The sequence below is a fragment of the Serinus canaria genome, chromosome 1 (genome assembly GCF_022539315.1).
Source record: "Serinus canaria isolate serCan28SL12 chromosome 1, serCan2020, whole genome shotgun sequence".
Lineage (NCBI taxonomy): Eukaryota > Metazoa > Chordata > Aves > Passeriformes > Fringillidae > Serinus > Serinus canaria.
In genome coordinates, this window is record NC_066313.1 from 81499019 (window position 1) to 81512384 (window position 13366).

The 13366-nt window shown below is 42.3% G+C and overlaps 1 protein-coding gene across 7 annotated transcripts in view; it reads right to left on the reverse strand.

The window, feature by feature from the left end:
* Positions 1–13275, reverse strand: part of JADE3 (jade family PHD finger 3) — a 64942-nt gene extending 51667 nt beyond the window's left edge. For 2 of the 7 annotated variants that reach the window (XM_030234436.2, XM_030234437.2), the window contains exon 1: positions 12847–12953. The gene's annotated coding sequence lies outside the window, so the exon portion shown is untranslated. Of the gene's footprint in view, positions 1–12417; positions 12506–12846; positions 12954–13033 lie in introns of those variants that run through there. The other 5 variants (XM_050973580.1, XM_050973565.1, XM_050973571.1 and 2 more) reach the window with 5 other exon arrangements.
* Positions 13276–13366: the final 91 nt, after the last annotated feature.

Genomic DNA, 13366 nt, shown 5'->3' on the forward strand with positions numbered 1-13366 from the left:
CCTGACTACAGTGAGTACTCTGCAGCTTCCCAATTTTTATCCCTCTTCCACATTGGCTTAGCCAACAAAGCAACTCCATATAAATTCACAATTTCATGGTAAAAATCTAAAGACAGTCCATCTCACCTTAAGGGAGATCAGAGACATTGAAAGCATTTAGTGAAGCCTGCAACTCTCTAGCACCTTCACTTCTTTCCACTGTCACAAAACTATTTTGTGACACCTTTATGCAGCAACAAACCTATTCTTAATAACAGCCAGTGATTTAGTAATTCCCAGCAACCAATTAAAACTTGCTGGGAAAAAAATTTCCCACAGCAGCTTACTCTACCTTCAGACAAACAATGCAGCAAGATGTCTAGAAGGATAGGTTTCATAAGGCAACTAACGAGTAACATCAAGACATTTTATGAAACGCTCTGAAGTCCTGGGCCCTAGGCACTCAGATGGTGACCCAACACAGCAATTATTTAGCTTGTGTGTAGTGCCAACCATTCTGCAAAACACCCAAAACATCCTATCGATTACTTGAAAATCATTGTTACACAACATAAGTAACAAACACATGCAAAAAACTGAGCCAGGCTGAAAAAGACTGCCCTTACGGGGAAAAGCTACCAACACCAACATAATCAAACACCTACTTTAAGATGCAAAGTTGTTTATATTCTTCATACACAGATAGGAGATTATAATTAGCCAAACAAAAGCCTGCATCTGTAAGACATGAAATGTAATGGGATAAATTTAAGACAAAACCCAAAAGGTTTAGGCTTAGCATTAAGGAAACATCCCAAGAGTGAGAACTGCTGACCCATGTCCCCAAGGGGAGGATTGGAGGCTGCAGCTCTTGACGTTTAAACAAAGATTGGACAAGAGTCCTGGCTGCTGTGCTGCCAACACAACATAGTCTGCAGAGCTCAGCTCTTCTCAACGCAGCCGGAGGGCAAGGCAACAATACATGGCACTTGAGCATAAAGAGCACTGCACAACGTGGTTTGTTGGGACTGCCTGCACTGAGGGCTGCACCTCACCATGCAGATATGCAGAGCAGCAAGTACCGTGCATCAGATATCCACGGAACTCATGTATATCACTGCATGCTGGTGAGAGCAAAGCAATCCCAGGTAGCTATTCCACCATTCCATCTCGCTTCCCTACATCAGAGACTGAGGGATATATCTATGTATCTATAGATAACCCTGATAGATGCTACAGTGTACAGCTGCATGCAAGGACAGTTAGTGCACAGCAGCTCAGATCCCTGCTCCTCTTTTGAGGGATGAAATGTTAAGGCGATGTGTTACTTCACCCTGGTGCAGGATGCATCTCTCTCTGAACAGTAGGTATTCCTGGCAGCAGGATGCACCTCGACACAGAGTAATGTAGCAGAAAGAGAACACAAATGCATGAGGCAGAATGCTGCAGAACAAGATCTAAACTGAGATAAAAACATAGGAAACTGGCAGGAGGCTTCCTGATCCACAAAGCCTGGAATGGGGTACAGGCAGAAACAACAAAAGTATTTTGGCACTACCTGCTACCAGAAACTTGAAAACAGGTCTATGAGCCACAAAACAGCAAAAACAAGCTATTTATGAGGATCTGGAGCAAAACAAAATGGATGCAGCTCTTGAGGAAGGAGATCATTACATGTCCTGCTGTCAGCCACAGCCACATGCTGGCCAGTTGGATTTTAAGTATCAACCCACCTCATTCGACTTCTACTGCCGGTACAAAACAGATGTGCTCATGTGCATGTCCTGTAGCTAAGTGATGGCAGTACTGTTCCAAGCTATTTTCTGAATGGTGGTTCAAACAAACATTTCAGAAGCAATAATCTAGATGACCTAGAAACATCTTTTTCCATAGCCAAATTCTATTATTTAATGCAACTATATTTGTACACAGACCTTTAGTGGAGATCTTAAAATAAAAAATAAAACTATTCAAGTGTGAGAACTTCTTAAGTATGGTAAGATAACAGATGTTACACTTTTGATGCTACAGCTATGCCACTTCCATATTCTCCACAGCAAGCTCCATGACCTCACCACACACACAAAAGAGTTACAAATGCTTAAAGCGCTATGTGGATCCTCCACACAATGACAATATAAAATATGAAGGGATGTATTTAAACTTTGGACCAAAGTAATACCAAACTGTGCACTTCAACTCACTCAAGCTAGAGCTCTGGAACAAGAAACAGCAAACCCCACAAGTTTTTAACTCCCCACCCAGCAAATGGAAAGGTCTTTACAGTGAGATTCGAAGTGTCCAGCATGTTCAGAACAGCCAGCTCACACAACAAATAGGGAATGATGCCAGAACTCTCTCTTCTCACAGGTTCAACTACTGATTTGCAGTCCTGTAAAGGATACCTTCAGGAATCAGACACACGCTGGGACCTTTCTTCCTCCTCTCCTCATATGTACTCTTCAGGCATCACCTAAGGTGTCAGCAGTTGTCATATCTTCAAAGGCTGTCCTTAGTTTTCACTAAGGACACCCCACCTTCCCAGTCCTCCTCTCCGGTCCACCAAGAATCTGCCCCAGCACTTTCTGCCTTTTCCTCAAACCCTTCTCCATTGCACAGCTCTGCTGCTGCCTACTTAAGCATCTATGGTAATTCCCACCACTTCACCAGAAGACCACTTCGTGGAAGCATTTCTTATCTATGTTGTGATATTTTGTTTCAACCATTTACTTGCAGGATGACCAACACCCAGTTGCTGGGGAGTGCCAGGAGGAGCTCATGGCTCAAACCACCACCCGCTTTTACACAACAAAGGAGCCTGCTGAGCCTCTTTCCCTATCCTAGTCAATACAAATAGAAAAAAAAGAAACTACAAGCAAAAAGATTGAGAATAATTTATGCCTGGATTACAGAAGGAAAGTTATCTCACAACTGGATGACAGCAAGAAAATATTTTGTCTCCTTTTCTGGATATATTGTGATGCTCACCAGTGTACAACACAGGGCTTCAGAAAGGCTACACAGCACATTCTTTCGAGTTTCTTCAAATGCTCCAGCTATGTGGAATTTGAGTTAAGAGCAGAGTAGATACTGAATATTCCTGGCCCTCAAGGGGGTCTCAATGGCCACAGAAAAATAATCCTCATAAACAGCTCATCTCACATAAAACCATTTAGTTAGTATTTAACTGAATGTCAGCTCCCAGAGGAAAACAAAAAAGAGGGCAAGAAAAAGGTAACAGTGTTAACTTCACTTGATTATCACAGTGATTTAAAGTACTGTTGACATCTTTTATTAAACCTGGCACATCAGTATTTGTGATTTTTCATAAGGAAAGCCTCTCTGCTCTTTCATGGTCAGACATCACACCAGCACTTAAACTGTCACCTTCCCCTGCAAAGAAACTGCATAAATAAAGCACCCAAGCTTTGCCCTTAGACCGCAAAGCACAAGGCTTGGAGCACAATCAAATGACGATTAATGAAGCAGCAGACACTAAAACACAGTAAACAAGACTTCATCACCTTCATCCTCTGTGGCTGCAAATCCCATAGCAGCAACCAAATATGCCTTCTTCATTGAAGAGGATCTTAAATGGTTGGAAAGGGTTGTGTTGGGTTTTTTTTTACTGCCATGAAGTAGAAACTTGTGTCAGTCTTTTTCCAAAGTAATTCCTACTCTGTTAGACAAAACACACGACAAACTCTGAGAAACAAGCCGGGAAACTTTGGTCTTGGTGGAGTCAATGTGAATTAAAGCCAGTGCCAAAACAAAGCCAGAAATTAGCAAAACATTTATTTGACAAATTTGTGATCAGAATTCCTAAATTACAAAACTGAGTTTATTTCTTCTTAAAAATCTGCTGATGCAAATATATTGGGGAAGGGTGGGGGATTGCAAGACCATGTTGTAAAGCAAGAAAACTATTCTTTTTTAAAGCACCCACTGTCAGAAAAACTTATTGTCAAAAGGAAAAACCTTTAACAGAATTGTCTACAATATTTAGATCTTTCTGTTTTCTCGTAGTTTATTCATGTAAGACTTCCACTACACAAAGCTGTTGCCTTTACAGAGGCAAAACTTCTGATATTGTTTAGCAAGGGATAAAACTAGACTTGGATAGTCTCCCAGCCACGTCATTATGGACGGGCTTTCACCAGTTCCAAGAAGGACAGCAGGTAATACTGCCCTTCACAACACACTGGCATTTAAAAAAAAAATAAAAGAGAAAACTTGCCTTAATAGGTTTGCTCCCTTAAGAGTTTTACATTACTTCTGCTTACCTGAAGCACAAAAACGTCAATAATCCTGCCAGACCTGGAAAGCTCAAAAGCAGAAGTAAACAAAGGAGCTGAGCTTTGTCTCCTTTGAGAATTGCCATCATGCAGTTAAATCCACAATTCTGACTGATTAAATCCCTGTGAATCTATAAGAGACCACAAACAGGCAAAGGTGACATAGAGTACCATAATGTGACATTAATCCTCTAACAGATAGATTTAAAGACACTTTGTTATGGCCAAAGGAATCTGCTACAGGAGTAAAGGTGGCTCAGCTTGCACAGCCCTTCAGCAAAGGCTGACACTAATGCTACTTCAGAATTAGGTGTACATGACCAGTAGGATCATTAGAACAGAGTTACACCAGAATAACACCTTCAAACTATTACGAAAGCTGACTTCTTTGATAGAATGAGCTTAGGATAGATTCCATGAAATTATTTAAAGGAGGAAAGAAAAATAACATTTTGTCAAAAAAATTATCTTAGGGTAGCAAATGGTTAAAAAAGAGCTTGATACAAGTAACCAGGATACATTAAAATGTTTTAAAAGTTACTCCACTAAACCCATTCTTTGCCACTGTCTCACTTTTTCTAAAAGTTCCTCCCTATATAAAAGCAAGTTTGTTTTAAAACACTTTAATTATCTGTATCAAAGTAAATACGATTGCTGATGTGTGTTTAAGTCCAACATCCAGATTTAACTTCCTTAACCAAGCAAAATTTACCTATGTACAGGTTTAACACAGAAGGGATTTTGTAGAACACTAGCTAAATAGTCATCACACCAATATCAGCATTCACCAGGAAAAAACTTTTATATCACAAATGCTTCTTTTAATGAATTTTTAGAAATATAACTTGAATTTGCAATGCACAATGCTTCTGTACATACACATATGTAAATCCCCACAAATGTACCAGCCACAAAAAATAAAACCTTACAAAAAAAACACTGATGAAGGAAAAGGCCCCCTTTATCGGACTGAGCAAACTTATACAAAAAAAAAAACCCAAACCAACAAGTCTGCCAAAATACTTTCAGGTTGACTGCAAATAATCTGGAAATCCATACTGTCTGTAGTCTGGTACAGGAGACAATTTTAATTTTACCTAGATGATTTAAAGAGTCCCAAGAAGACTGTGAGACACTCACTGGAAACACTGTTTTCTCCAATAATAAGGAAAAAGTTGGAAAGTTAAGTCAAGAAGGAGAGGGAAGGGCCAAAGGGAGACTACAAAGGCATTAAAGACCTGGACAGCTGAGGGAGATAAGTAAGAACTACAGATCATATTCAAGTTCTCATATGCAATTGAGGCTTTACTTTTTCCCTTCAGTTTCTTCACACTTTTTTTTTCCAATTCTTATCCCATTCATACTTCAAAAATTGACTGATTCAAATGCAGAAGTCAAGCACACAGAAGTGAACACAGAAAAAAAAGTAGTTCAATAATCTTAGAGAATGAAATGGCACCTGCAAAAGCTACTAGATTTCAGTAACCTAAATTAATGCACATCCCTGTTAGCTGTTACATATAGAGGCTTCTGCAAATCTAGAACAAGTACACAGAAGATGCCAAACAAAGGATCTAAAACAGTACTTAAGCCAGCTTAACCCATGTAATGGGAGTCACAGGGCTCTGACTGATACTGAGCTGATTGGCAGGAGTGTAAGCTTTCTAATAACTTATGTCCCACCTTCTGAAGTCTTATGGCATTTACAGAGGAAGAAAAATGAAAACATCATGCATCAGATCCACATGTATTCAGTTTTAAGCAACAGAGGAAAGTCTACTAAGAATACTAAGTACTGAGAAGTTTAACATCCTCTTTCTTGGAGCTCAGAGCAGAGTCCCATCTTCTGCAGTATTAAACCACAGATGTTCTGTCTCTGCATAGGTATATACAACCAAATAAGGCAAGTCAGATCTCCATCAAAACTGCAGAAACACACATGAATGTATCCTGTCAGTCACTGGCAAAATCTCATTCAGTTGCCATTTTAAGTAAATGCTTTGTACACTATCTTTGTAAGTATTTGAATCAAAAATATGTTTACTACTAACTTGAGCAAACTTAGGCATCTGAAAAATACCTGAATAAAGAACAGCTTTAACAATTTTCATAAAATATCACTGGAAATTATGGAATGAATCATTAAAAAGTACAAAACTACAAGAATCAAAATGAAACCACCGGAATTTATGGATACCAGTTGCAAAGGGCATACAAAACCATTTTGCACCATTTCTATTTATATAAAAATATGGATTTATTTCCTCCCATGGGTTTTTTCATCTTTTTCTTCTTTGGTCCAAAAAAGTGAAGAAGCAGTAACTAAAGAAAGTGAAGAAAATCAGTATCTGTTATACAGACATAATATTTTGAAAAAAATATGTTCCATACAAGAATCAGTACCATAAGAAGTGAATTTTACTTCCTAGGTATGCCAACAGCCATTACAATACTGTTGTTCATAAACATGTACCTTACATTACAATTTTGGTTTCTCCCTCACTCCTAGCACATTCTGTTGCAGAGCTGCAAGCTCAAATTTGTCAAGCAAAATGCTTCACTTACTTCTTAAGATTGCTCACTTCATGCTACAATGGAAATGATTACATTGTTAACATAAGGAAGACTGCAACTTCATTATCAGGTTTATGTATCTCCCTTTCAGCTACTTAAATGACAGGCAATTTGATTTTTGTAAAAGAACACAACTGTTCTTGAATTAGGCCCAAGCAGAAGAGTTGCTGGAGCTCCCCCAAACAAGGTTAACGATGTCAAAGTATAGCAGCAATGCTGACAAGCAGTACCCCTTCCTTTTCCAGTGCTCTGGTCAGCAATTCTTGAAAAAAAAAAAAAAAAAACTACCATAAAAAGCTGTTATGTGCTTGAAATGAGCATTTTTATCCTCCCTCCTATCAAACAACAAGTTTACATTGCACTGCAGAGTAATCACTCGCTATCACTATTTCAGTCACTATTTTCCTGCTGGGAAAAGAGTCTATTAGCATGAAAGCAGGAAGAAGAGCACCACTTTATTACTGCTCTTTCTACCCAAGTATTAATAAAAGTGGGAAAGGTATTAGTCCTACCTCTCTGCTGAGGCTCCTCCTGGCCAGATAACTGCTGAGCCTATCATTTTCCTGTGTGTCCCTAATGCACTCACTGAGTTTTTCAGGTCCACAAGGTTGGCTTGCTTTTTCATTAAAGCCAAAACCTGTACAGGACACGGACACTATTTCCTATGACGAGTCCTCTACAGCCACTTTCACATCAAAGCTTGCAAATTAACACTGAAAAAATAATACATAAGTACAAGCAGTTAAAAGCAGAACAAACAAAAAGAGAATTAAACACAAGGATGTGTTCCCACTAGGGACATTTGTTTCCTCCCTTGATAGGGTAGACATTTCTCCTATATACTTTTGTATCCAGCTGTTCAAGATGTCAGGTTTTCTGACGTGTAAGCACATAGAAAACACTACCTTTTTATTCTGCTATACTTGATATGTAGGGGAAGATTTAAATATTTGCACACTAAAAGTAGTAATTTTCTCAATACCACCACAGTCGATAGAGGAATCATTATTTAAAAACTGCCTGGTCTGTTAAACCAAGACTTACATTTTTAAGTATGAACGAAAGCTCATAGTTTAGTTATGGTTTCCAAAGGCTTGTGAACAGCCATGTTACTCTAGCTCTTGTCTAGAACTTGTAGTAATTCCATCATTTATCGAGAGATTTAAAGAATTTCAGTCATTCAATATTACGTAATAAACTATATAGCACAATTAAAAGACAACACCCAGTCAGAACTTCTCCTATGCAGTTCTCCTCTCATTATTTTGTCATCAACCCAACAGCATATTCCAAAACAAGAACTACCTGAAAATAAAAAACAGCTTGGAAAACTCTTCCTAACACAATCAAACAAAATTACCTACTTACAATAAATGCTCCTGGTCAGTTGTTTCACTTTGCAGCTCCTGGTGTGTGGGGGTTTCACCCCTCCCTTTGGAGGATCTCAGGCATCCCAGCCTCTGCTCACCCACTGCACTATGCTAACTCTCAGAAGCTGTTGCACTTGCTGTGCACCAAACCACTTGTGTAGGCATGACACTGCTCTTTAAGACGTGAGCAAGAGCCTGAGCCTTTCACCAGCAAAGGCTATCAACAATCAGGAGCTTTAAGCAGGTAAGGCAAACCCTCAGAAAATATTCAAGAATAACTTTTTAGAGCAAGGTAGGAAAAAAGGGAAAAGGAAAGAAAGACGGCTGGGGGAAGCCCTGAACAGCAGATTAGAAAAATAATACATAATTCCCCCAAGACTGTGTGGCAAGCATGTTCAGTTTAGCAACCAGTCAGGCATGTGGCATAAACCTGTTTTCTAACATCTCCTAGAGTTCTAATTAAAACACAAAGAGACATTAACGACACGATTTGTTATGTTCACCATTCAATTCAATAATCAGGAAGCACAGCTCTTTAATCTAATGCTGTAACAGGTGTACTTTGAAGAAGAAAAGCACTCCAAAGTTTTCAAACAAAGTTTAACAAGCTAAGGCAAGCATCCCAGTATTTAATTCAGGAGAAAGTTATAACAAATAGCATCAGCAGTCACGAGCTTATCCTCCCACCTTCTCCTGCTTCTCTGAAGAGGGCGACTAAGCAAGTGCCAGTGGAGCCTCCGCAGTCATGCTCACAGCTTGGTCTCTTCCATTCCTTTAAATCCAAGTAAAGCCTGCATCATTGCTCTACAAAAGCAGGAGCTTTCCTTAGGTCTAAGATCACGCATCTCAGACTGCTCTAATCCCTAAATTCTTGGTCTCCTACACACTGAAATAAGGTATTAAATGTTGAAAAAGTTCAGATGTCATCTAGAAAAGAGTAACTTGGAAGCAAATGAATAAGAAAGAGTGAACAGCTCAGGGAAACAGGGAGGTGCTTGGTAATTACATCGGCATCTTTCCACAGAAAGCAACACCCGGTTTGTTACATTACATTTCTGAACCTCATTTACCAGATACTTTGTTTTGTCAAAGTAAGTTGAAGTATCAATAAAAACAGTACCTATAGACAAAATTTTTAGGGGTTCTGAACATCAGACATGCAGCTGTAGCTGAAAAATAGTATAAAGAAAAGTACTTTTAAAGTGATAGGTGCAATTGATCATTTAAGATGAATAAATATAAAAGAAATCAATTCTCAAATCAAAATACTATCCTTTCTATTAGCAGCATTAGATTAAAATAAGCGGTGTGCTAAAATGCAAAATTTCATACAGTTATCTCACTTTTCAAAGGTGCCATCGAGCCCTCCAGATCTCCAGCATCTCCCACTCCCACCTGACCCAGCCTCCACCAGCATAAAACCTGCCAGGGCCTTGACATAACATTTTGTACATCAGCTCTTCAAGATGCAAATAGCATCTGCTGGCTTCCATTACATAAATACCCCCGATAAGAGCTATTATTAACTTGTTAGTTTCCATTTTAAGTAAAGTATGTAAAAATTGCATTTATGTCTCCAATTACATGAGGCCTTGAGCATTACATGGACTTCAAATCTTCAAAAAGAGAAACACCACACAATGTCAGAGGTTCCCCTCTCTGTAGAATTCAGAAGCCCTGAGCCCCCTTAACTATAGCCCCCACAAAAATTGTGGGACTAGAGAGGTTAAGCAACATGCATAAATAGCAAGTTTTGGGCTCAGTCTATTTCTGTCCATAATGAAAGAAGTCATCAACTAAAACACAACACTACCACTGATCTAGACAAAACAGTAAATTTTTGGTTATTAATGCACCAAGAGAATTATACCTACACTTAACCGAATATTAACTTTTACATTTTGGTTTAATACAACATTCTTTGCTATTAAATTGCCTGCTATTTTCTGAAGAATACCTGATCGCAGTCATAACACTACACCACCAGACCCATTCAAATAATAGCCCCCCAAAGCAAATACCAACTTCTGCAGACTTCTAGGGACTAAAGGAGGAAGACACCACAGAAACAGTTGTTCACATGACATTTCCATCCATGGATCATAAAAGATGCACAACAGAAATGGGTACACATTCCTTCTCCAGATGCATCCCATGTCTTGCCAAGCTAACCAAAAATATGCAGGCACCATGCCCCGCCTCTCACCCACTGAGGCATGATAGTCAGAAATTAATTACAAAGATTGAAATAAGCTACTTAAATAGACCACAAGGAACACTGCAGGAGTGTTTCAAACTCAAGTCAGCTTGTACAGGGTCTAGCTTCACTTCTCCCCATCAGGTCTACCAAATCCAGCCATTTTCACTATGGTCTTGGACACTTGCCAACACACTAGCAAGGAGCTGAGGTCACCAGTCAAGACATCCCCCAGCAAGCTCTTGGGGAAAATGCTCTACAGCACTCAGCATATGGTAGCTACTACACCAACCACGCACATGTGTCTCTGCCCATGTGTCTATACATCTAAAACTGTACAGGTAAAAATAATACTCAGTTGTAGATAAGAAGGTGTCATATAAATTCTTCTCCACAAGCAAATCATCCAGGTCTATTAAAAGTATATGTATTTTAAAAATCAAAATAAAAAGCCCACAACAATCCCAGGTATCCCAATAAATCCCAAACACAAACTTCCTGATTTTCTGCTGCTGAGAGGAAGTGCTCAGAACCGCAGAGAAGAAAACAGCTGGGTTTATTCTAACACTACACTGAGATCTATCTGTCCCAGGCTCTTACATTCACAGCGTATTTTCATGGTTCTAATGAGATCCCAAATGAACATGCATCCTTGCCAATAAATGCCACTGCATATGTTCCTACATCAGTTCTCTAGCAAACCTTTGTGGATATCTGCTACATGTACGTAACACAAATATAATAAAAAAAAGACCTACACTCAGACCCAAATCAGAGGAATTTTTGCCACTGGGGGAGGGAGGCTTGTTCTGTAAGAGGAACCTAGAAAGAGGAAACATCAAAGGAGGGACAGGTAACAGAAACAGTTCTGCTATTTTGATTACTTTTACTGCATCTAAAGTCCAAGTTTTGCAAATAAAGCTTTCGAGTTCTCCTCCTCTCTGCAATAAAACAGGGCATGTCATGTCTAGTCTGAAAAGAGGTCAGATGTTCAGTTAAAAAAGAAAAACAAAACAACACAAACTTTAGATAAGTACTCATTTACTTTTACTTTGAAAAGGTCCACTCTTAACCAAAGAGACTTCAAATTGCATTTCTTTATTGGTAAGTGCAGGTAAAGACTTTTCCGATGTCTCCTTAAGGAATTCTGTGGCAAGCTGGAAAGTTATGCAAACGTGCCTTCATCCAGGTCGACCTTTCCGGCCTAAGGCTCTCACACTTGCAAGTCAGCTGTCTAAGCATCTCTAAGATGCGGTCTCACTGCGCAGACAGTGAGATGAGCAGGTGTGCTCGAGATGTTCTACAGAACAGCCCATAACAAGCACCAACCTGATGTAAAAAGTCAGCTGCTGATTAAGCATCTTGCAAGCACCAGGACAAAATACATTTCTCCCCATCTTTCAGTTTTAGGGCAAAGGCTCTTTTACATTAACAGAGAAGCACAACAGCTTTCAATTATCTAGTGTGTAGTAACTGAAGGTTTTCTAATCATACTTGGATGTTGTCTTCAGGATCCCTTTTCTCCTGAACATGAAAAAAAGCATTGGGCTCTGAAGCACAGCGCAAATTTAGTGATATTTTAATAAAAATACATAGCTGCTCATTATAACAATTGCAAACAATAGGTGAACTCCTCAAGTAACTACAAGTGCTTTATATAAAATAACTCTGGTTAAAAGACAGAAAAAAGTGGCGTTTATTTGTCTGGTAACACGCATTTTAGGGTGCCCCGTACCAAATTCTCCCATTAATAATCCATCATTATTTGCAAGTATAAATACTTTTACCACATCCATCCCCAGCCGCTAACCATACCGATCGCGGTACATCCGTAGAACGAAGCCATGCCTTTGCAGGAAGATGAACAGCATTAAAGCAAACACCATTCAAGGGAGGAAGGTTTGATTTGGAGAAGTGAAGTCGGGACCTTCCCGCTCCTCTGCCCGCAGGCACAGGGGGCACCGGGGGGCCATCCGCCTCCGCCGCTCAGGAAAAAACTTACCTTGGCGGCGCGGCCGGGCAGGCGGGGGGGCTGCGCTAGCGCTTCATTGTCAAACTCAGTTCTAGCAAGTTCCTCGACATACCGGCGGAGCGGTGCTCGGCGGCGGACAAGCGCCCGGCTGTCTGTCTGTCTGTCTGTCTGCCCGCCCGCCAGCCACGCCCAGCCGCGCTCCGCAGGGCCCCGCCGGCTCGGGCACCGCCGGGTCGCCGCCTCTCCGGGCTGCGGCGAACAAAAGGGCGCTTGGCCGGAGGTCGTCCGGCCCTTGCCGCCCCCCGCGGGTGCAGCGCCCGCCAGCTCCGGAGCCGCCGGAACTTTTCCCTCCGGACGCGGCCGGGGCCGCAGCGCCCACACCGGACGGACTGCCCGCCGCGCCGCCCGCCCGCCGCCCCCGGCGCGGCTCCGCGCGCTCTCCGCCGCTGCCCCACGTACCCGCAGCGCCCGTCGCCTCCCCGCGCTCGCCGCCGCTTCCTCCTCCTCCTCCTCCCTCCTCCTGCCCGGCCTTGGCGCCAAACGCCGCCGCCGCAGGCCCGGCGCCTCCCCCGCACAGGCCCGGCGCGGCGGCCCCGGCGCCCGCCCCCCGCCCCGCCTCCATGCGGGCAGCCCGGGCCGCGCTCACCTCCCGCCGCCGGCCCGGCCCGGCGCGCCGCCGCCGCCTCCTCCTCCTCCTGCCCTGCTCGCTGCCGTGGGCGGCCGCGGCCGTCAGGGCTGGCGCTCCCGCCGCGGCGGCGGCTCCTGCTGCGGGTGCTGCTGGTGCCGTCCCGCGCCGGCGCGCATCGCCCCCGCCCGCCCGGGCCCGTGGCCGGCGGCGGCTCCCGCCCTGCGTGCCGGCTGCTCGGCGCGCCCGCAACCCGGCCCGCTCCTCCTCCGGCAGCGGCGGCCGCACAAGAGCCCTATTGTATTATTGACACTGCTGGGCTCCAGGCCCCGCCTCTTCCCCTTCCCTCCCTGC